The sequence below is a fragment of the Camelus dromedarius genome, chromosome 18, assembly GCF_036321535.1.
Source record: "Camelus dromedarius isolate mCamDro1 chromosome 18, mCamDro1.pat, whole genome shotgun sequence".
Classification (NCBI taxonomy): Eukaryota; Metazoa; Chordata; class Mammalia; order Artiodactyla; family Camelidae; genus Camelus; species Camelus dromedarius.
In genome coordinates this window covers 22,612,156-22,636,272 of record NC_087453.1, presented here as the reverse complement: position 1 = coordinate 22,636,272, position 24,117 = coordinate 22,612,156, and the positions used below count along the sequence as shown (strand labels likewise).

Genomic DNA, 24,117 nt, shown 5'->3' with positions numbered 1-24,117 from the left:
TTTTTTTGTTTTGTTTTGACATCCCCGTTCCCTGTGAATAATCAAGCAAATACAGAAATATATGTATCTGTTTTCTTACACTCTTTACACAAACAGTAGCACATCATACCCGTTTTCTGCTTCTTGTATTTTTTTTTTCCTTAATCTAGCTTGGCTGTCATCCAAGTCATAACGGGAAAGGGTACCTTCATTCCTTTAGTAGCTGTTTATTCCATTTGGGAATGTACCGTACTTTAACCCACCCATTATCCATGTCTTTACAAACAGGGCTGGGCAGGCACATGGTTTTCCACATGTGCAAATGAGTGTGTGCTAATGGGATGCTCTTACCCCTGTTGTAGCTGAGATGATTTGAAGAAACAACGATACCCAAAGCCTCCTGGCTGGCACGTGGCAGGGTGACAACGTGAAGTCTGTCCAAATTTAAAGCCCAAAGTGAGCTCCTTCCTCTGCCCTGGAGATGCCCCAGATGGGGTGCCAGTTTTGTGACCCCAATCATTCTCCCAGTGGCCCTGGGAGTTGGGGGGAGGTGTCTCCCCATCTCACAGATCCAGCCTAGAGTGTAACAGGGACAGCTGGTCAGTGCAGCCAGGAGTTCTTGGCTCTCTCTGTGGGGCCAGGATCAGAGACGCTCAGGAGGCTGGAGGCAGGGAGAGGAGCCAGGAGAGGCAGCAGAGCCAGGCAGCCACCCTTTCCTCCAGGGACATTCATGTGCCTGTTTTTTAATTTATTTTTTTAACACTTTTATTTAGCGTTTGCCAACTGAAGCCTGGCTCCAGAGTCCGCGCTTCTATCCACTCTGCTCTGTCACCCCCTGCGTTTGATACCCAGACTCAGCTATGTGGGGCTGCCCATTTTGCAGATCAACAGACAGTTGCCTTTCAGGAACTAATTAGGAAAGCACATTGCACTCCCTGCATCTACCCAGGGCCAGGTCTAGGCAGCCCCTGGCAAAGCCACAGGAAAAGGACTGTGACATTGTCAATGGCAGGAAACCTGGGAATGGGGACAGAGCAGACACTTGGGTGCTCTGGGCTGGAGGCCCACTTCTGCCACCAGATTTCCTGGGTGACCCCCAAGAAGTTGTGTGACCCCTCTGGGCTTCCCTGACCCAATCCCTAACCAGCAGGAACAGCTGGAGCAGAATAATAATTAATTTGTTTTGCATTGGTATGTAGTCGTTCATAGATCATTTGCTCTTGGTAGATAATATAAGTTGTATCCAATAGTATGCAGGGAAAAGTCGTACCTCCCTCAGGCTCCGCCTCAAAGCCGACTGCTGTTAGCAGTTACCCGTGTGTCCTTCCAGAAATGCTCTATACTGATTACTGGTTCTAAAAAAGTATTTCTAGGTTTCTCTGCTTATGTTTTCATAGTAAAAAAAAAAAATTGAAACACTACAAGACCCTAGAAATATCACCCATCCCAAAGACAACCACAGTTAACACTGTTATCCTGCAGAGATTTTTAGAAAACATACACATGCACTTAATCTTTTACAGCATAGCAATTCACATAGGTCTTGTTTTTCTGCATAAGAGGTAGCATTTTACCCACTGTTATATACTTGGATTTTTTTTTTCCTTAACAATGCATCTTGGAGACCCTTCAGTGTTCAAAGAGCTGCTTCGTGCTTTTTCACAGCTGCATGGTGCTCCATTCTGCACATTTTGCTGCTTGCTGTCTTCCCTGAGCCTGGTTCCTGAGTAGGGGATAGTTAATGTCTCAGACCCCTTGTGAGCTACAAGGCCAGCCCAATACACATGACCTGGCACAGCTGTGGACCAGGACCTCTGGGGCCATTTGCCTAACATCCCTGCCCCCAACACACACAACTTCCACCTTCAGGATGGGCCAGCCCAGCCAGGCTTCTGCAGGCTGCCTGAGCAGGAGCCGACTTAGGGCCAGAGGAGTAAAATTGCTCAGGCAGAAGAAACCCAGGGCTGAGGAGGGTAGAATGAGCAGCTTCAGCCAAGCCACCTGGGACCCTGAAGGGGGGAGGCTTAAATACCAGGTCACACCTTCCACCCAAACCCTTAGACACAAGGAGCATCAGCACAAGAAGGATCTCAGGCTCAGTCATTTCACAGTGAGAAGCTGAGCCAATACAGATGAAGCAAACTGCCCAAGGTTCCCCAGCAAGGCTCTCCTGGGCCACTGGGAGCCCAGGTCTCCCTGATCGCCACTCAGGGCTCTCTTCCCTAATTCCACAATTGCAAGTGGGAAGGCGTTAGAGGTCGTCCATGGCAATGGGGAAACCAAAGCCCAGATAGGGACAGCAATGGGCCAGAATTGCACAGCATTTGGAGCTGAGCAGGGCTGAGAATGCAGGGCCCCTGCCTCCAGCCTCGGGCTCCTCTACCACATGAAGTTCCCCTCAGTGGCCCAGGCCTCTTCCATTTTATGAAGCTCCTATTAGATTAAAAACAATAAAAACATCAGAATAGAATTCCAAAAACTGACACATTTAGCAAGTTAACTCTTAAGCGTCCATATACAATCACTAGTATGATGCAGTATCATGAGAACATTAGAGGATTTACAAAAACATCAGCCCATACCTATAAAGTTAAACACCTTTGTTCAACCCCATCTGAATTTCCTGCTACTGTGTGTTTTACCTCTTGTAGACGTGATATCAAAAGTCTTGACCTGGACAGCAAAATGTAGCACACCTCTGGGCTGGATCCTGTCCGGCAGGGGCGTAATGGTATAGAGGACATTACTGTGCAGTTGACAAAGTTGGAATAAGAACAACGAAGTATCAACGTTACACTTACTGAATTTGCTAACAGTATGGTTATGTTAGAGGATATCCTTGTGCTTCAGAATACCCCCTGAAGTATTAAGGGGCAGAGGAATGTGATGGAGGGGACATCCCTTCAAATGGTTCAGAAAAAAATAATTTGTGTGTGCGAGAGAAGGAGAAAGCAAATGTGGCAAATTGTTAAAACTTGTGAATCCAAGTCAAGGGTATATGGGAGTTCTCTGCACTACTTTCATCACTTCTCTGTATGTTTGTAAATGATTGCAGAGTGAAAGTTAAAACAAAGTTGAGCTCTTGGCCCGCTAGGATGTGAGGCCTGCCAAATGGTCTACTGGCCCCCTGTGACCTGCCCTACTTCAGCTGCCCTCACTGGGGATGGAAAACATCCCTGGTGGACCCAGGCATCCCTGCCCATGACTCTCAGGCCCCTGCGCCCTTTAGGAGGTTAAGGTGGTCCCAGCCCCGGAGCCTCCTGCCACCATGATTTATGTCCCTGTGAGCCTCAGCAGCTGTGAACACGGGTCCCGCCAGGCGACCTGCTTGGGGTTGGGGGGAGCAGCGTTTGCTTCTCAGCGTGTCTAATCCAGACCAGACTTGTAGACCCCACCGGCCTGGGATCAGCTCCCAGGGGGCCAGGGTCAGAGGGCAGGCCAGCAGGGCCTGGAAACTGAGGGTGAACTGGCTGGAAGGCAGAAGCCTGGCCTGGTCTAGCTTGGCCACTGCTCCTGTGTGACCTGGGGTGGGTGTCTGCCTTTCTCTGGGCCTCAGTTTTCCTCATCTCAGCACAACCTGCACATAGTAGACCAGAAGGCAATCTGGCCTTGTGGGAGGGAGGGCTGGTAAGATTTAGGAGTTGGTGTTTTCTGGATGCCCAGATTCTCTAAGCTTGGAAAAGTGCCTGACTTTTTTGAGGGCCCTCTATAGTCAGGCCTTGGCCTATCCACTTTACTTAAGTTACTTAATATAGCCTGCTCCATTTTATAGATAAGGACACTGAGGCACAGGGAGGTTAGAGAACTTGCCCGCATTCATATGGCTCCTGGTAAGTGAGTGGATTGAACTAAGTGTTTTGGCTGCAAGACCCACTGGACTCTCAAGGTACGGCCTCACGAGGTATGTGCCCAGTCCTGTAAGGGCCCAACTGAACCTTGGCTTCCATCATAAGACAGAAAAGGTCATTCCCCGAGCCTGAGTCTTCACCCCTGCCCAGAGCCCAGCCTGCACCGAGGGAATTGGTATGGGTTTGGGTCCAGGAAGCTGCATCTCCCACAGGCTTCCCCAGCATTGCCAGAATTCCCAGAATTGGAGGGGCCCAAATACAGGCTGTTGGAGGATTTTAAATGGACAATCCTGGAGTTCATCTCCTCAGAACCCCTCAGATCAACAGTGGGGACACTGAGGCCCAGAGCAGACAAGATACATCCTCAACATCACATAGCAAGTCAGAGATGAGCCAGAATCAGTTTTCATGTGTCCTAGTCCTTGTTTTCATTGCTTAGTGATCCTGCCCAGAGCAGCAACAAGCATGAGAGTTGGAGGCACCGTTCTAGGTCACTTACAAGAAAGGCCTCACTTGACATAACATTGTAAACTGACTATACGTCAATTTAAAAAATAAATAAATAAAATTACAGTAAGAAAAAAAATGGCCTCACTATCTTGCAACAACCTGCGTAGGTAGGTACTGTTGTCATCACCATTTCACAAACTAGAAAACCAAGCCTAAGGTCACTCAGCTTGGCAACAGCATAGCCTTGATTCCAACCCAGGGCAGGTCTGGCTCCAGGTCCCATGGCCTGTGCCACAGCAAGGAGGTAAAATTCATCAGGAGGCATAACATAGAGTTTAATATCATAGACCAACTTAAGGCAGGCGGCTCAGTCAGTCAGTCAGTCAGTCAACAAACATGTATTGAACTGCTCCGTGGACCATGCAAGGTTCTAGGGATGGACAGAGAATAAGACAGATGTGGTGCCTGCTCTCACAGAGGCTGCTATCTATCAGATCAGCAGGCTCTGAGCAAATTATAAATTGTGAGGAGGGGATGTGTGAGTGGGAGAGACTAGAACAAACGTAAGGATGATGATTCTGAGGCAAGAAAAGGCTTTGCCAAGTGTGAAAGGTTCTGCAAAGTTGTCTGGGCCACCCCTGCATGAGATAAATAATGGAGCACCTGCAGGTCCCTGGATCTCCCCTGAACCTAACCTGATAATCCCTGATACATCTCTTCTGAGAGCCCAGATCTGTGCTGCGAAGTAGTCAAAGTCAGGTGAACCTCTGCAGGCAGAAGAGAAAGTGATGGCGAAGGCTCACGGAGCACCGCCTCTGGGCAGGGCACGGGGTGAGCCCTGTAGCTCACCTACACCTCCCCAGCTCCGTGAGGCAGGAGCTCTTAGCATCCTCATGGCTCCCCAGGGTCATGCAGTCACTGAATGACAGGCCAGGATTTGGACCCAGGTGCACAGGGTCCAGAGCCCACCCCCTTAACCTCCCTCCTCTGCTGCCCACATGCTCAACGCCAAGGTTCTGAGGCAGGAGGCAACTCCCCCCAGGTCACAGAGCCAGGCCACAGTCCCTGCTCACAACACCTCCGGCTGCCACCACATGGCAGCATCCCAGGGCCTCCCACAGTGCCAGCACATAGTGGGTGCTTAGCAGACACCTGCTGAAGGACTGAGAGGCTGGGGTCATCCCCACAACCTGCCCAGAGACAAGTCTGCCCTGCAGGAATGTGAACCTGCATCACATCGTGCTGTCTCATAATCACCCTACAAGGTGGATTTTACCCATTTCACAGATGGAGCTCAAAAAAGAGCAGTGGCTGGCCTGAGATCACACAGCCAGGAGTGCAGTTAGACCTCAAACCCAGCTCTGCGGTTCAGCCCATCTGTAGAAACCCACGTCCGGAAGCTCAGAAGATACTGACAGACGGCCTTTAGCCATAGAGGAGAGAGGGATGGGTCCAGAACTTAGGGAAGAGAAAAGGCGCTGACCAGCTGGGAACTCCGTGGGAACATCTTTTGCCCCCAACCCTACCCCACCCCAGTGTGTCCCCCCCGGCAGCAGCCGGGGCAGGGCGAGGAAGGGGTCAAGGAAGCGGGCCTCGGATTCCCAAGGAGCACCGTCCTCCTGTCCCCTGTGGCATGGTTAAGAAGTCATCCCGGAGCTGAGCCTGTCTGCAGCTCCCCGACCCTCTTCTCCCTGACACAGCCGCCCCCTCCTGCCCACCCCTCACCCACCTTCCCCTGCCTCCTGTCTCCTCAGCCCAGGCCCACCACCTCCCCCGCCCCTGGCTCTCAGAAAGCCCTGGAAAGGCTGCTTTCTTTGAGACAGGAAGGTGTCCTCAAGTCTCAGGAAGGAAAAACAGTCAAGCTGAACCCACCAAGACCGTCTCCAAGGGGCCGGGGCTGGCACTGGGCCAGGACTGACATCACCTGGGAACTGCCACGGCCGCAGCTGCAACACGCCTCCTGGGGGGACGAGCTTTTGCTATTTAAAAAAAAAATAATAATAATAAAAAAAACGTTTCCAGTCTGGTGTTTTCAAATGTGCTTTTTATAGTGGGCCCTGGGGCGTGGGTGTTTTGGTGTCCCCCCTCCCCTTTTTCCACACGTCCTGATTTTCACACCACACAATGTAGCCTTTGACCAATTCCAGCTAATTCCCGGGGATTCAGGGTGGGACCTCCTTCCAGTCTCTGATCCCCTCAGATTATGTTTTATCTATCTAGATATATTTAATTTTAACTTTAAAAATATCAAAGGGGGAGTATATAGCTCAGTGGTAAAGCATGTGTTTAGCATGCACAAGGTCCTGGGTTCAATCCCCAGTACCTCCTCTAAAAATAAATAAACCTAATTATCTCCCCACCCCACCAAAATAAAATAATATAATAATAAATCTAAAAATTTTAATAACAAGGGGGAAGTATATAGCTTAGTGGTAGAGCATGTGCTTAGCATGCACAAGGTTATGGGTTCAATCCCCAGTACCTCCATTAAAAGAAAAAAAACTAATAATAAAATAAATAGACCTAATTATCAACCCCCCAAAAAACAAAAAAGACTAAAAAAATTAAAATATCCAAAAAAAAATATCAGGTGAGAATAAGCCTTTCACCAATCCCCCGTCACTTCCTTCCTGTCTCCTGAGGCAACCCCTCTTTTATTTTATTCAACAAAATCTCCTCTAGTGCGTACTATGTTCCAGGCACTATTCTAAGCTATTATCTAATATTAACATGTTTCATCTTCATAAAAACTGTCTGAGGTAAAGTTTCCATTGGCCATTTTCTTGTGAATATTGTCAAAGATATTCTATGCATATAGAAGCAAATCTAGATTTATAATCTTAACCCCTCCCTTTTAAAAAAAATGAAAGCTTTTTTTTTTTAATGGAGGTACTGGAGATTGAACCCAGGACTTCGTGCATGCTAAGTATGTGCTCTACCATTGAGCTATACCCCCACCCTCCCCTCAAAAGTGGAAGCTTCTTATACACCCTGGTCAGAACTTCACATCATTGACTTAAAAAAATATATCTTGGAATCATTCCATATTGGTGCCTAAAGAGATTCCTCATTCATCTTTACAGCTGCATGGTATTCCCTTCAATGGAAGGATGTACCACAATATAATTAATGTGTCCACTCTTGGTGGACATTAAGGATATTTCTAATTTTTTTCCTTTATGAATAATACTGCTGTGAATTGCCAAAATGATCTTTCCAAAGTATAGCTTGGACCTCATCTGTCCAATACTCAAAAGCTTTCCACCTTTCTCTTCTATGCAGAAGGGCATCTTAAATGTAGGGACTATCAAGAACCCATCTGACACTGATGAAAGCAATGAAGCTGCTCTTGAAAAACAGCTCATGGACAACTGAGCTTCATATGAAGTTCAGAGACTCCTGGAAACCCTACCAATGCACACAATAACACAAAGACACCTCCCCTGTCTGTATGATGTGCCTGTGGCTTTGAACTGGGCACTCTGCCCTGCCAGCTCTGCTGCTTTTGAGTTCCAGGGCCGTGGGGAAATTGATGAATCTCACCAAGCCTTGGTTTTCTCATCTCTAAAATGGAGCTAATTACAGTGGCTTCCTCCTAGGATTGTGAAAAATAGATCAGATCCAGACTCTGAAATGTTTAGCATGGTACATAGCAAATCCTTCACCCAGGTTAGCTGTTGCTATTTCTGCAAGATATACTCCAAATTCATGCATTTAGTCAACAAATAGTATTGAGAACATACTATGGGCAGGGAACTGGGGGTTTCATGGAGATGAGGAGAGGTTTTTAAAAAAAAAATCAAACTAAATCAAGCAGCCATGCATGACTGTGCTGTGGGCTCTGAAGGTGGAAGAGGCAGGGAAGGGAACACAGGAAAGGAGGAAGCTAAGGCAGCCTGGGGCAGGGAGAGGAGGGTTATCTGGGAAGTCTTTGCCAAGAGTGGTGCTGGGGTGACTCTTGAAGGGGAGATTCTCTAGGTAAAAAGGACCCTGTGTAGAAGAGAGTACATATAACAGCCTTGAGGAGAGAGAGGGCCTGAGGCAGCAGGGGGACTTCATGGGAGGCTCAGAGTGGCTGAAGTGTTGAGGGGTTAGGAGAGAGGAGACTGGAGAGCTGGACAGGGTGGGACTGGGAAGTGGGGAGCCATGGTTCTCACCAAAGGAAGGACTAGTCATTGGCACAGGTAGAAAAAGCCCCTGGTGACCACGGTGGAGACTCAGTCAGCAGGAGGCATGAAGGCCAACTGGAGGCCACTTGGGTCATCCATGTAAAAATGATAATCTCAACTAGGGGGTGGTCATGGAGGTAGGCAGAAGAGGGCAGCAGCCCAGAAAGCAGAGTCAGGAAGCAAAGAGATAACCGCCCAATTAAGAGACTGATGGAGTGTTGGAGAGAGGGAAAAGTTGAGTAGAAAGGGCCAACTCCTGACCCTCCCCTGCCCAAACCTGCAAGAGTTCCTATCACTCTTAAAACCAAATCCAAAATTCTCTTCCAGCACACTAGTTCCTGCTCCCCAACCCCACCCCACCCACTCTGGCCTCATCTCCCTCCCTCCTGCCCCTTTGATCTCTGGGCCCCAGGCACATCAGCCTCCTGACAGTTCTTAGAACACACCAGGCACACCCCAGCCTCACGGCCTTGGCCTTTGCAGTTCCCTCTGCGTGGACTGCTCTTCCCTGTGTATCTTCAAGTCTCACTAATTCCCTTCGTTCAGATCTTTGCTTAAATGTCACCTCCTCAAGGACGCCTGCCCTGACAACACTCGCTAAAATAACACCCCTCCACTCATCTATTTTTCCTTATGGTAAAATGAACATAACGTAAAATTCACCATTTTAACCATTTTAAGCGTACAATTCAGGGGCATTAAGTCATTGACAATGTTGCAGACCATCACCACCATCAGTTGTCAGAACGCTGCATCATCCCAAACAGCTCTCCACCAATCTTTATCCACACTTGTCTTAGTTTTCCTTCACAAGTTCTTACTACCTGAGACTATGAGACTTAATTATTTATCATGTTTGGTACCCATCTCCTTTGACTCGAATGGAAGCTACAAGAGGGCATGCACTTGGCCTGTGGTGTCCACTGTGACCTCTCCAGCCCTTCGAGAGTGCCTAGCATATAGTAGGTGCTTACTAAATGATTGTGGCTAAATTAACTGAGGAAGGGCGTTCTTTCAGAGAAGGAGGACACGGGCAGAGGAAAAGATGAAATTTCTGCACAATCCCTCCTTGCCAGCCCCTCCCCCACCACTTCTCCGGCTCCCTCCTCTCTCCAGCCACTCTGACTGTGCTGTTTCCAGCACTCTTCCACTGCCCAAGCAGCTCGCCTCACTGGAAAGATCACTTCTTCTTTATGCATCAATATACGTATGTATATGTATGACTGAACTATTACGCTATACACCAGAAATTGATACAATGTTGTAAACTGACTATACTTCAATAAAAAAAACTCATCAAAAGGTACACTTAACAGCTATATATTCCACTTTATGTAAATTACACCTCAGTTTAAATAAGGAGCAAAACTTCTAAATGTATAACATGATCTCGACTTCATAATGAAAACAATGATTGTATATGTACCTGCAGAAAAGGATTTGGAGAGGATTTTTGGGTGATGGGATTTGGGTGGTTTTTTTTAACTTTCTTTTTTTTCAACTTGTCAACCAGCATTATAATAGTTAAAATAAACACAAATGTACAACTGTAAAACAAAAAACAAAAAAAAACTCCTGTGACTATTAAAAAAAATCATCTTCATTTTTCAAAACTCTGCTCAATCTCACCTCCACAAGAAAGGATTCCCAGAAGAAACGTCATCACCCCAACCACTCTCCCTTTCCTACCTTCCCATGACACTGTACTTCTGCCTGGAATTGGTCAGGTCTCTTTTAGTTGTAAGTGACAGAAATCCAATTCAAAGTAGCTAATGAAGGGTGAGAGGAGTGGGAAGGTAAGTTATGGTTTCCAGAACTGAGTTCAGGGCACTGATTTCATAGCTGAATCCAGGTGATGTTATGATATCATTAGAAATGTCTCTCCACCTCTCATCCCTGCTTTCCTGGATGTCAGCTTCATTCTCAGAGAGCCTCTCGTCTTTTGGTGGCAAAGATGACTGCCAGCAGCTCTGGATCATGACTCATCCTTTTAGAAACCCCTTTGGAGTGGGCCCTTTTACTAGTAATTGCAGCAAAAGTTCAAGGGAAGGCTCCTATGGGCCCGCCTTGGATGACATGACCAACCTTGTGCCAATCCCTATGGCGAGAGGGACAAAGTGTTCTGATTGGCCAGGCCTGGTCCTGTGCCCATCTCTGAAGTCGGTGTGGGTTTGCCTGAGCTACAAGCACCGAGAATGGGGAAGGGAGTAAATTTCCAAAAGAAAATGGGAAAATGGGGAAATGGCCTCTCAGCAGGCAAAAGCCTCAGATGTCACTAGCTGTAGATGTGAGAGCTATGCCTCTGTTGGAGCACTCGCCATGCTGCCATCAGAAACTTGAGTTATTTTTGTAGGCTGTGTCTTCCCCCTGAATCTCTGAGTTCCCTTGAGGCAAAGTCTCAGCACGGGGTCTAGCACATGGACTGCTTGATGAACACCAGCATGTCTTCTCTCCTCTTCTTCAGGACCCGGGCATTCTTTGCACTCAGCCTGTGACTTGGTCAGCTCTGGAAAGACCCTGACCCCCGCCAGGGCAGTGGCCAGGCCCATGGGAGTGCACACGATCCCTGACCTCTGCTCTACCCCACTGGCACAGAATGTCCCCACCACAGGGGGATCAGGAGGTCCAGTTCTCAGTCCATGTCATCCACGTGACCTTGAGAAAGTCCCTTCCCCTCACTAAGCCTCAGTGGTCCTTTCTGTTCAACAGGGGCTGGGAGAGGCCTTTGACCTGAGAGGCATTTCCTCCTTTTCAGCCCATCATGGCCTCCTTTACAATTTTTTCCATGTCTGGGTACCACCTGTGCTCCCAGTTACATAATATTTTTTTCTTTAAATGAACTGTCTTTTAAAAACATAAATATATTCATTTCAAAAGGGAACTTTAAATCCCTCCATAAATGGAAAACCAGTATCTCGTGCCATAAATAGAAGGTAACCATAAAAATAAGTACAATGAAAACAAAACAATGTCATTAAATTCCCGCCAGATCCGGCTGCCTGCTGAAGGCTCGGAGGCCGGCTCTCTGTTAAAAAGGGAAGTAAGTGTTAAGAGAGGTGTTAAAAACACACCAGCATTCAACAGAGACTTTCTCCTTTGTAACAAGTTGAAGGAAAATGGGAAAGGGAGGAAAATTCCACTCTGGGCTCTGTTGTTCTTAACTTAAGGTGGGCGTGGCTCCCCCTGGTAGCAGCTCAGGTGGGACCTGTCCCACTCAGCCCACGCTTAGGAAGCTGTGGACCCGGCTATCCCGTCCATGGAGGGGCTGCGCCTCCCCTGCACACAGGCCAGGTTGGGGTGTGGGGGTCAGAGCCCCAGTCAGGATGGAGCCCGAGCTTGGGGCTCTGGTTCATATTTCAGGGTCAGTGAGGGATGGTCAGAAGAATCTCTGCCTGCTCAGTCCCAACTACCCTCACCAAACATGGCCCCGGGGGATAACAACACAGCTCTCATTTGCGTATGTTTGCATGAAGAAACTCTGGAAAGATCAGAAACTAACAAAAGTGGTAAGAACCAGACAGTTGAGAAACAAAGTGGAAATGAGCCTCTTCACAGTATCCCTTTTTATATTTTTGAACTGTATGAAAATATTACTGACTCAAATTTTAAACAATAAAGACAAATATTTATCAGCACCTGTTCTGTAAGCAGACTTCAAGTTAGGCACTGAGTTCATTCATTCACTCATTTACTCTCTTATAAATTAATCAATTCAAGGAACATTAGCACAAACCTTGGATGGAGCCCTCTGCTATAGGAGTCTGTTCATTTATTCAGTCAGCTAATGTTTACCAGGACTCCGTGGCTTTGTTCACTCCCATGGGGAGGGATCATCAGTAAGTCCTGCCCTCAAAGAGCTTGTGGTCTAGAGGGGAAAACAGTGGCCAGAGAGAAAAGTGAGATGCCAGGAGCCAGACAGTAAACACACCTTATGTAAGGGCAGGAGAGGTGGGGGCTCTGCGGTAGAACCTTGCATGTTCTCCTGGGGAGGAAGGGGAGTGAGGCAAAAGGCAGGAGTAGAAAGGATGAGGCCAGAAGGTCATGGGGGCCACATCATGAGGCCTGGTCCCCAGGGAGAGGAGTTCAGGCACATGCAGCAGGAAATGGGAGGAGGGGATGGTCTTGCTGAGATGAATCCCACATCGCCCCTGCCCACTCCACAAGTCCAAAAATTCCCTTCATTTCCAAAGCCATTCTGCCATGTCTCTTGTCACCTTTTGCCCAAGTGACTACTATTATCCTCCTGGCTGGTCTCACCCACCTATTTTGTCCCCCTCCAATTCACAGCAGCCACAGTTATCTTTTCAAACTTAAAATCTGATAAAGTCACTCCACAACTTACAGCCCTACAATAGCTTCCTGATGCTCTTAGAATAAAATCCAAATTCCTTACTGCGGCCCACAAGTCACATGAATGACACAGCCCTGGCCAACGTGGCTGACCTCATCTCCTACCACACTCCCCTCAGTCACTGCACTTTCAACACTGGCCCCTCTACTGTTCCTCAAATACACTGAACTTTTTTCTACCACAGGGCCTTTGTACATCCTGTCCACGCTGCTTGGAATGCCAGCTTTTTCTCATTCTTCAGGCTTCATCTTACATAGCATCTTCTCAGGAAGGTCTTGCAAGATCTCATTATTTAAAGTAGGGATTAGCAAACAATGGCCCATATTCCAAATCTTGCCCACTGCCTGTTTTTGCAAATAAAGATTTATTGGAACACAGCCATGCACATTGATTTACATATTACATATTGTCTATGGTTGCTGAGAGCTGTGACAGAGACCGCATGCCCTCAAAGCCTAAAATATTTACTATCTGGTCCCTGAGAGAAAAAGTTTGCTGACCCTTGATCTAAAGCAATCCTTCTCTCTTCCCAAGTTCATCTTGATTGTATCACTACACTTCTTTATTTCATGGCACTTACAACAATCTATATCCTGGTTATTTGGTGTGTGTGTGTAACAGCTTGTCTCAAAGAAAATTTAGAGACAAAAGCAGTTAGAATCCAAAAAAAAAAAAAAAAGTACCTGAAAAGAAGTTTTACAAGAGGGTCCAGGTTTTAGAATGTTAAATCACCAAATAAAAAATACAACAGCTATTTCAAGGGAAAAAATTACCAAGGATTAGTCTGTCCATGGCAGAAAAAGCAACACTTTTCTCATTTGATTATTATATCTGCAAAGGTAATCACGTATTTTCAGATAGAGTTTTGCAGAAGTAAGAAATAAAGTTGTTTTTGTTAGAGAGTCAGTAATTCACAGGGAAGGCTCAAGGCTTTGTTTATTTGGGGATTTCAAACTAGACAGAGGAGCCCTGGTCCTTCTCAAGGTACAAAGTGCTTTTGTAATCTCTTAGACAAAAATGGGAAAGGCTTAGTTTGGCTTCCAGAAATTATCTTTCCCCAGCCCTCTGCCCCACTATTAGAACACAAGGGAACTTAAAACATTCTCCCTGAGGGAGATACTGTGTCTGTGTGGTTTACCTCTCTATTACCAGTACCTCGTACAGGTCTGACACATCAGGGAAAATTGTGAAAGGCTTTGAAATGGCAAAAAACAACAACAAAAAAACCCGACAAAGATTACTGACTGTCCAATGCCATGCACTGTCTTCACCTCTTTTCAGGTTAACTGATTCTACGGTGGTCGATGCCTTTCCTTACCTCTGAGTGATTGTACATCTCCGTAAGTCATAACGAGATGGAGAATGACACAAATAATTCTTGTTCATAGAGATGCAGATAAGTTTTATCTGCTCTGGGTACAACTGATCCTCCCGCCCCAGCTCTCTTAGAAGAAAATAGTTTTGCATCTTTAGCAAATTAATTTAATTAATTCAGCATTCATATAGATATAAATATAAATATCTTCTCTTTGGATTCTCTTTCCAACTAGTTTTTAACACCTTATTGGTTCCCTCACAAATTAATAACTTAAATACAAACTTTCACACATGTTCACTTTATATTTGAACAAAAGGCATGATTTTATTCTTTTGTAAAAATTTTAACATACATAATCTCTCTTGTTAAATCTTTGGATAATGAATGCTGGAATGAATAGTGAGTATGCTCTCAGAGCTATCTGTACTTCCTGTAGCACTGACTTAATAATGTAATAATGATAGTTATTTGTGCCTTTATTTGTCTATTGTCTGTCTCTCCTGACCATAAGCTCCGTGAGGGCAAGGATCTTGTCTGACTTGCTCATCACTGTGTTCCCCAGAGACTAGCAGGGTGGCTAGCACTGCCACATAGTAGGTGATTTTATATAGCTATATATGTATGCCTGTGTGCATATATATGTACATATACATGTATATATGTCTTGAATATGTATATATACATATATAGAGAGAGAGAAAAAAAATGGGTTATGTGCTGCCCAGTTTAGAACAGAACTGAATACCTCTTTAAAGTTCCCAGTAAAAGATAGTATTCTTTTTGGAAGAAGGATTCAAATTTCTGGGACAAATTGAATAAACAGAGAGGGAAAGAAAGCAAGCAAGAAAGAAAGCAAGAGAAAGAAAGAAAGGAAGGCAGGAGGGAGGAAGGAAACTAGGGTTGATTTTCTCTGGCAGGAACAGGACGGGCTGGTGGCATTCAAGACGCACCCCACATCCCCTGCTCAACTTCAGGCGCCATCTGTCCTCACTGATGAGGTGACAGAGGCCAAGATGCTGCGTGGGCTGCTGAGCATTCTACTGAGTAAGAGCTGTGATTACTACACTGTCCCTTCCTCCCCCCAGGCTGCCTCCTCCTCCGCAGACTCTTCTCTGCCCCTTCACCCGATCCAGCCCTCTCACAGATCACCTTCCTGCGTCCCTCCACTGTTGCTGGCGCCTCCCGGACGCCCAGCCTGACCTTGAGTCCTCTCCATTGTGACCATCACCAGGCAAAAACCCTCTAACTCACTTGTTCTGATTCCACCAAAGCATCAGATCGCTATCCGAGGTCTGAGAGGTCCTCCTTCTTCAGTCTGAGCTAGAAGCCTCCAGGGATATCAGGGCGGTTATGTGTAGCCCCCTGCCCAGGGAGCTTGCAGTCTACTGGGAGAGAGGACATCTGTCCCTTTGGAGTCTTCATACCATGAAGACTACCGGTGCCCACACATCTGCTCCTCATCTGTGGCAGAGACCACCAATTGCCCCTCATACATGCTCTTCCCTTCTCGTATAGAAATAAAACTTCAGACTTTTAGCGGGACACTTAGCAACACAAAATAAAACTCGATTTCCCAGCTTCCTCCCCACAGTTAGTTCTAGCCACGTGACTAAATTCTAACCAGTGAGAGTGCCATGTACATCTCCTAAGTCATGGCTGCCCCTTGCCTTTCCCCCAGCCCACTGGCTATGGTATTGATGTGAGGGAGCCATCTGAGACCACTGGGACCAGGCAATGCCCCAGGGATGGCAGAGCTACAAGACAGAACCCTGGGACCTCAACTCCACCGAGCTAGTCCTGGATTCTTTACACCCAGACCTGAGAGAAGTAAAATTCGGCTTTGTTTATGCTACTGTTACTGAAGATTTGTGTTAGAACAAATGAGCCTATATGGTTTATATTCTAGTTGGTCATCTATTTTCTTTGCAATAGAATTCAAACAAGAACAAACATTTATTGTCTACTATGTGCCAGGCACTGTTAAAAAGTCTCAGGATACAGATTCTCCAATATGATAGAGCATACATTTTAGTATGTGAGTAATTTTGTCTAAATCATGTATGATTCTCCTCTTCCTATGGCCCCTCCTCCTTCCCTACTCATCCCTCATGCTGAGTGGCTAATGTAAACATATACCACAGCCAAAGAACCATGAGAGAGGGGCAGCAAAGAGAAATGGGAAAGACATGGAATTTGGAGCCACATGAACTAGATTTAAATCCTAGTTTTACCTCTCAGAGACTGTTTCTTCATCTATAAAATGGAAATAAAAGTAATAACTACCTCTCAGAGTTTCAGGGGGTAGGGGACAAAATGAAATAATGCATGGAAAGCTCAGAGCACAGTGTTTAACACATAGTCTGTGCTCAATAAAACCTGGCTGCGAGAGTATAACAATATTATTATTGATTACCTGAGTAAAGGCAACAAGGAAATACTAGGGGTCTCTTTTCTGATCCAACTTCACCTAAGAAGCTAACACCTAAGTGTTTCTCACCTCACCCTTCCTCCCAAGCCACTCTTTTCTTCCCTTTGTGAAATCCGTGCCAGTTCCTGGAGCTTCTGCTGTTGCCTCTCCCTGAATGGAGAGGTGCTGAGGCTGAGGTCTAAGGAAATCTTCTTCACCACCCCAACTACAGCCAGCTCCTGAAACAGCAGCCTCTTCCCTGCTTTGAGGTGGGTTTTCCTCACTCACATGTCTTCCCAGATTTGGGAAGTGGAAACGACTCAACTAGGAGGCTGCAGACCTGGTTACAAGTGTCTGCCCTGTTGCTCTCAATACAGTTGTACACTCACTTCCCTGCTTTAAGTGTTCCCCTCCTCAAAAACAGCAGTTGTACTTCTACTCATCCCTCAAGACCCAGTTCAACCACCACCCCCTTTGTAACCCTTCTTTTGTTTCCTCAAACAGAGTTTGTGTTTCTCTCCTCTGTGTTCCCCCCAACCCCCCACAGTGCTTGGTACAATCATTCCAATATTATAGCAGCCATCACCTTATGTCTAACTACATCCTGACTTGTCTGTCTTTCTCTACTAGACTCTGAACTACTTGAAGACAAATTGTAGTTTACTTAGTCTGTATCCCTAATGCAGATTACCTGGCAGATGACATGGAAAATGAAACATAAATGGATAGACAACGCGATAGATGGATACAAATGGATGATGAATTGTTTAGATTAATTGTATGTAGTTTTATAGATGTCAGTTGTATAGATGATGACAGATATGGCTAATAAATGATATTTAGTAAAAGAGTGAATGAAAGCTGGCTAGCAGATGGATGAGGAATGGATAAAGAATGGTTTGGTGAGTTGATGACTGGCTTCTGAATGAAAGATATGAAGAAATGAATGAGGAATATATGTTGGATGGATACTTAATGCATGAGAAATAGTGAAAGATAAATGACAAGTGGAATAATGGATGGATGGATGAGGAATAAATAGATGCATAAAGAATGGATGGATGAGGAACTAATGAATGCATGAAAGATGGTGGGTGGCTATTAACGGCTGGTGAATGATGGCCAGATGAATGATGGATGGAGAATAAATGGGCAGATGGAATTATGATGGCTGGGTGGCTGGCTGGATGGATTTATGGATGATAAATAGATTGATGAAGGATGGATAATGGATGATAGGTAGATGGATAGTGGGCTGGTGGTGAATGCATGATGATGGATAAGGAATAGATGGTGGGTGAAGGATGAATAGACATTTGGCTAGATGGATGGTGAAGGGGTGATAAATGAATTGTTGGTGTTTGAATGGATGTATAAAGATGGATAAATGATAGCTGGATAGATTGATGGATGATGTGTGAACAGTTCACGAATACGCATATGTGTCACCATGAATATTTTTGAGGGTCCTTCCAGCGCCGCTATTTTGTGACTCCCTCTCTCCTGAGAGAGGAATGAAACTGATATCTGATAAGCTTCCATGAGCCAGGCCTCTTCATGGGCACTTGACTTATGTCATCTCTAGTAATCATTCCAACAACGCTGCAAGGCAGATACTGTTATGCTCACTTTACAAATGAGGAAAATAAGGCCCAGGAGGAGGAGATTTTCTCAAGCCTGGCTCCGCCTTGCTTGTGTCTCTTTTTCTCCTTCTCCCTCCTGTGGTACCTCACCCCTCTGCTAACCATTTTACACCTGCACCATCCTTGCACCATTCGTGGCTTGATCCTTCAAGAGCCTGCCCACACCCTGGCCCTCCAGGATCTCTCCATTCCATATTTAAGACTTCCTTGCTCCGCCCTTTCCTACATTTCACTTGGTTCCTACCATGATTCACAATTCTCAACAACACAACCATGTGTTGACTGCCCACCATGTGCTTGGCATTGAGCTCAGTGCTCTATATCTATTACCTCATCTTATTTCCTTGAGTGCCCTAAAGGTAGGTATCATTATCCCCATCTTAAACGTGAGGAAGTCAAGGCTCAGAGAAGTACAGTGACTTGCCCAGGGTTACCAGCTAGCTAGTGACAAAGATGGGGGTAAGTAAAACTCTGGTCTGTTCAGTTCCAAAGCTTGCATCTTAAATCTTGATGTTACATTTCCTCTTGGATATTGTGATGTTTGATTATGCATATTTGTTTAAGTGTGTATGCCCATGTGTTTGTGTCTTGTCTCTTGGAACAGAGTGCCTTGGAACAGAGACACTTTATCATGCTTCTCCTGAATCCCGTTCAGTATCAGACACAGAGAAGAACCACAGAACTTTGGTGCAGAAAGAGCCACCTTGGACATCCTGGAGTTCAATGCCTTTATGTTCTCAGGGAGATCACCCCGGGTCAGAGAAGTTATACAACATTCTCAAGGCCACACAGCAAGGTGATGGCTAGGTTTGGACCTGAACTTGAGCCTTGGTGCTCAGCAAGAATGCAGTGATGAAACTCAGCCTCCTGGATCTGCTGGGCCAAGTTAGAAGAAGGAGGAGAAGGAGGAGAAGTGAAGCAGATGTAACTCTCAGCCCACCCTCCAAATAAATAGCCTCCATTCCACTGAGTGGCAGAAACTGAATCTCAGTCAACTCTGGGTGTCTTCTTTCACTTTCCCCTTTTAGGTCACCCATGACCCCACCTCCATGTATCTGCAGAAACCAAGTCCAGGGGGCCTGCACACTTACTCAGGCATCTAGGTTCATGGCTTCCTTAGGTTTAACCCAGGAGTGAAACCATAAGTGCTGTTCTATGAGCCCTTAAGATGACCTGAGGTTTCTGTATTCATCTTTCAGGGTCACACATCAGTATTTACACACTCCACCATTTCCTATATCTGACCCTCTGCATCACTTGGGATGCTTATTCAGCTATTGTAGCATAAACTATGTCCTAAATAAGACAGAAGTTTATTTCTCTCTCGCTAACCAATAGAGGGTAAGAAGTGCAGCTGATCTGGTGTCCCATGGTGTCAGAGACCCTGGCTCCTCCCATTCTGTTGCTCTTGGTTGAGTCCCTATTTGGGGGGGGGGGGGTGCATTAGATTTATTTATTTATTTAACCAGAGGTACTAGGGATTGAACCCAGGATCCTGTGCATGCTAAGCATGCACTCTACCATCGACCTATACCCTCCCCCTCAATTTTGTTGCTCTGAGATCCTTCACATGCAGCTTCCATCTTGTGGTTTAAGATGGCCTCTCCAGCTTCTCCTGTCATGTCTAACTCCACCTGGCAGGAATAGAAGAGGAGTGGTGACAGAATGGCCCTTTTTTCTTTAAATACACAACCTAAAAGTTCCACACATCATTGGTTTCACATATCCTTTGTCAGAACCTGATCATGGGCCACATCTAAGGGCCCACTGCAAAGGACACTGGGAAATGTAGTCTTCAGCCACGTGGCCATCTGCAGCCGCATAACAAGGGGAAGTCAGATAATTGCATGACGACTAAATATCTCTGCTACGCTTCCTTTCTGCCCACCTCCCGGATAATCTTTATCTCATTTCCTAAAGAGGAAAACCAATTTTGACTCATCTATTCTTCTCACTCTATTAGTTACGGCATGAATTGTGTGCCCTCAAATTCCTCAGGGCTTTGACTCAATTTCCATGACTCTTCCAAACCAAAAGCTTTGGCCTTTGAGACAAAGAAAAGAATTTCTTCCATTTCTGCCTCACCTTCTCTAAGGTGATAGAGGCCACTAACCAGCAGGGGAAAGGTAAAGTGCAAAAGAAATAGAGGAGATGCCTTCAACACTACAAAATATTTACAGCTACAGCTACAATTCAGACTTCTCCTTTTCCTGATAAGTCTTTTGGTGGCTTCTCCTGACCTAAGACTCTTAGCCTTGGCTTAAATGATAACTCCTCAAAGAGACGTTCTCTGCCCACCCTGTTTGTTTCCTTCATGACAGACATCACAATATATAAGGTATAAATATATACACTTTATTTGGCTTGTGAATGACATGAGGGAAGAGACCATGTCTGTCTTTTCATTTGCCTAAGGCCTGGCAAAATGCCCAATACACACTGGATGCTCAGCAAATACATTAGACTGAATGGTAACTTTGCATACCAGGTCCCTGTAAGGTACAAAAAAAAGTTCAAATCTTTTCCCCAGGTGACTGAAAGTGGAGTGTATGTGACTCTATTTACAGTTATTGGCCCAAGAGGAACCATGATTCTTTGATTCTAGAGGTCAAAGCATCAACATGGCTGGGACTTTTCCCAATGGATGCCAAGGGTGGAGGCATGCTGGAGGGTCAGATGGGCTTCTCCATCTTGAGAAAGACCAGTCACAGACCCCAGCTTGACCCCCAACCAATATCAAGATGCTTCCACCCATCCAGGACTTAAATAAACCCAGGAAAAAAAGGAGGAAGGGGAAAGCTTGACTCACTCAATTTCATTCAAATCTCAAATGACAATTTTTTGGTCTAGATTTGATTGAAGTTTGCATTTTTTGGCACCAGAGAAAACAGGAGCAGCAAAATCCGCATAGAAAATGGAATGTTATATTTCTTGCATGTCTGAGTACATGGCTGAGAGGTGTGTTTTGGCCACATAAAATGATGCCATTCTGGGTTAACTTATGAAAACTTGTAATCATGGAGTTAAAGTCATTCAGTCTCAGAATCACATAAGGTTAGAATCATCAACTGTATTCAGAAAGAACGTTAGAGATTGTCTTCGTTTGTATTCCCCTGAAAGCAGAACCTAAGACAAGGATATGGGTGCCAAGGAGCCCAGGAAGCAAGAAGGATCTGGGAGAGTGAGACAAGAAAGAGAAGAAAAGAGGAGTGAGACTGACTGAGCCAGTTTCCAACATGGGCGGCAGATGCCCTATCCCACTGCTGGCCTTCTGAACGGCCACGGGGAATCATCTCCAGTGGATAAGAGGCTGACACATTTATACACCAACACCCATCCCCTGTGACGGATGGCTGCCCCTGGGCAGGTCAACTCCTCCCAAGTCCTGGCTGAGAGTTCCCAAGGCTTCAAAGAAACCAAATGACTGACAGGCACTTGAAATCGGATGCCACCCAGTATGCTGGGAAGCGCCCACCACAGCTCCAGCTAAACTCGGTGGTAGGCTGAGGGGACGAGGTGTGAGACACCAATAATAACTAACAACCCAAATTCACCCCTGAACAAGAATTCCTCTCTAAAGGTCTAGACTGGAAGTCTGCAGACTACAAGCAGTCTGGGGGATCCATTTTGTTTCATTAGCACCTTGTTAAAATGAAATTAGGATCCAAAGGCCATTAGGAGAAGCCCGCAGTCTTCATTTTGCTATATACCCCATCACTCCCCATTGCACATCTGCCTTCAGCTTTCTGTTACCTGTCTGGCCCGCAGGGGCATCTGAGCCTGAGGCACAGCACCTCTCATCAGCACAGGGTCCTTAAGAAGATCTTTGTCTCCCATCTGTATCTCCAGTTCCCTGACACATAGCCTGGCCCATGACAGGACCCAATAAATGTCTACCAGGGAATGGAGCCTCTGCTTACATTTTTCCTCTGCCTGGGAGCTCACTCCTTTCAAGGCTGCCTGTTGTTATTGTCTACATACCTGCCCCCACCCCTCCTGCCTGGCCCCCAGGCATTCCCAGTGGGGACTGGGGGTGAAACTCCCTGCTAGGGGTGAGCAGCAGGTTAATTTCCTCCTGGAGCTTCCCTCGGCAAACAATGAGACAATGGCGAGCCGGAGGTGGCCTGCGTAAGACAGCCGTGAAGGGGAAGTTGTAATCTGTGCGTGAAGCCAGCGGGGCGGGCAAAGGGGCGAGAAAAGCAACCCGGGCCAGACTGAGCTCTCCACCCAGCCGACCCCTGGGACCAACCTGAAGGTCACCTGAGTCGCCCTTGAGGAAAACAGCCACGAAACACCATAGCCAGGAGAAAACACGGATGGGCAGGGCTCGCCACCACACCCCTTCCCTGTCCAGATGGTCCTAGTTCCTCTCTGCATAACCCCATCTGCCTACCTTCTGAGCCCTGCTGGCAGGAACACATCCCCAGACAGACACCATCTGATTCTGGCTGTGTTTTGGCGGTCTGACCTTTGGGAGTGTTACTTAACCTCTCTGTGCCACGGGTTCCTTATCTGTAAAAAGGGAATGATACCACCTCCTTCCTCTGGGTGTCGAGAGGATTCCATTCCTCCATCATCCAGCAGGCATTTATTGAGCGTCTGCTGTATGCAGGCACTGTGTTGAAGGTTGGGGATACAGTTGTGAATGAGTCAGCTTCCCTGCCCTCATGGAATACACAGTCCTCACATGGAGACAGTCAATAACCAGGTAATCACACCATGAAATTACAACAGTCATGGGTGTCATCAGGAGGGGAAGTGGCACCATTAGGTCCTTGCAACATAAGACCCAATCTAGTCTGCAGGTCAGGGTGGGCTTCCCCTAGGAAGAGGCGGTTAAAGTGAGCTGAACAGGACATGCAAGTTTACTAGGCCAAGGGGGAAGGGTGCAGGGACCAATACCAAGGGCCAGATGCTGGAACACAGTTGGCATTAATGAGGAAGAGCCAGGAGGTCTGTGCACCTGCGACAGGAGTTCATTCTTCATCTGGAGAGCAAAGGGAGGTCACTGAAGGTTCCGGTGGAATGACACAATCCCACTGGCTTAGGACAGTACCCAGGCAGGTGAGTTCCCTCCTCCTTCATGAGGGGTCCTGTCCAAGCACCTCATGCACGACAAACCACTGCTTCCCAACCTTCTCATCACCGCCAGGGCTGGGATTTGCTGTGCTAACCTCACAGATGAGAAAACTGAGGCTGAGAGCAGGCAGGAGAGGGAGGTGGACCCAGCATACCAGATGAGTCCCAGTCCTCTCTGCAGAGAGGAAGAGTCAGAAGGTGTCCTGAGACAGCAGAGACACTCAGGAGGACCCCTAGCTTCCTTCCCCCATGCATCTCAAGGTGGCTCCTTGACCCTCTTCCTTCACCCCAGAGGCTCCCCTAAATCCAGCTCTGTACCCAGAAGGGGAAAAGGGCCACAGACAATTTAGCAGGATCCCATCCCAGGTGACGACCCCACATGTCCCCAGGAGCTGAGTAGCCTTGTTCAAAGCCACACTTGAGACATGAGGTATCCTGAGATGGGCACCATCATTAAAAGAATGACACATCAGTTGAGGATAAGACATAAATTGGTTAAAAACCGACTAGGTCCAAGATGGCAGAAAATTCAACTTCCACCTTGAGGCCCAAGATGGCAGTACAGTTGACTTCCAGTAGACCTTGAGCTTCATTATACACTCATTGTAATACATTAGCATGCTAAGTGGCACTCCCACAGGTGCCATAAGAGTTCTGAGGCTGGCCATAAAAGGCCAAAAAGTGGGTGGTGGCCCAAATCCTGGGACTCCCCACCCCTTCTCCAACATAGTCGGAATAATCTTTCCACTTGTTAGCATATGGAATTACCCAGCCTATAAAAACTAACTACCTCTACACCTGTGGCTGCTCTCCCTTCTGAGTGAGACCAACTGCATTCTGCCCAAGGAATGTGTATCTACTAGGGCCTCTCGC

The 24,117-nt window shown here is 46.6% G+C and overlaps 1 long non-coding RNA gene across 3 annotated transcripts in view; it reads right to left on the bottom strand.

The window, feature by feature from the left end:
- Positions 1–92: 92 nt before the first annotated feature.
- LOC116147397 (uncharacterized) overlaps positions 93–24,117 on the bottom strand; it is a 48,227-nt gene continuing 24,202 nt past the window's right edge. For 2 of the 3 annotated variants that reach the window (XR_004130956.2, XR_010376641.1), the window contains 3 exons: positions 6,150–6,256; positions 2,622–2,725; positions 93–2,412 (listed from right to left, as the gene is read on the bottom strand). This is a non-coding gene — a long non-coding RNA (uncharacterized LOC116147397). The remainder of the gene's footprint in view (positions 2,413–2,621; positions 2,726–6,149; positions 6,257–24,117) is intronic. The other variant, XR_010376642.1, reaches the window with a different exon arrangement.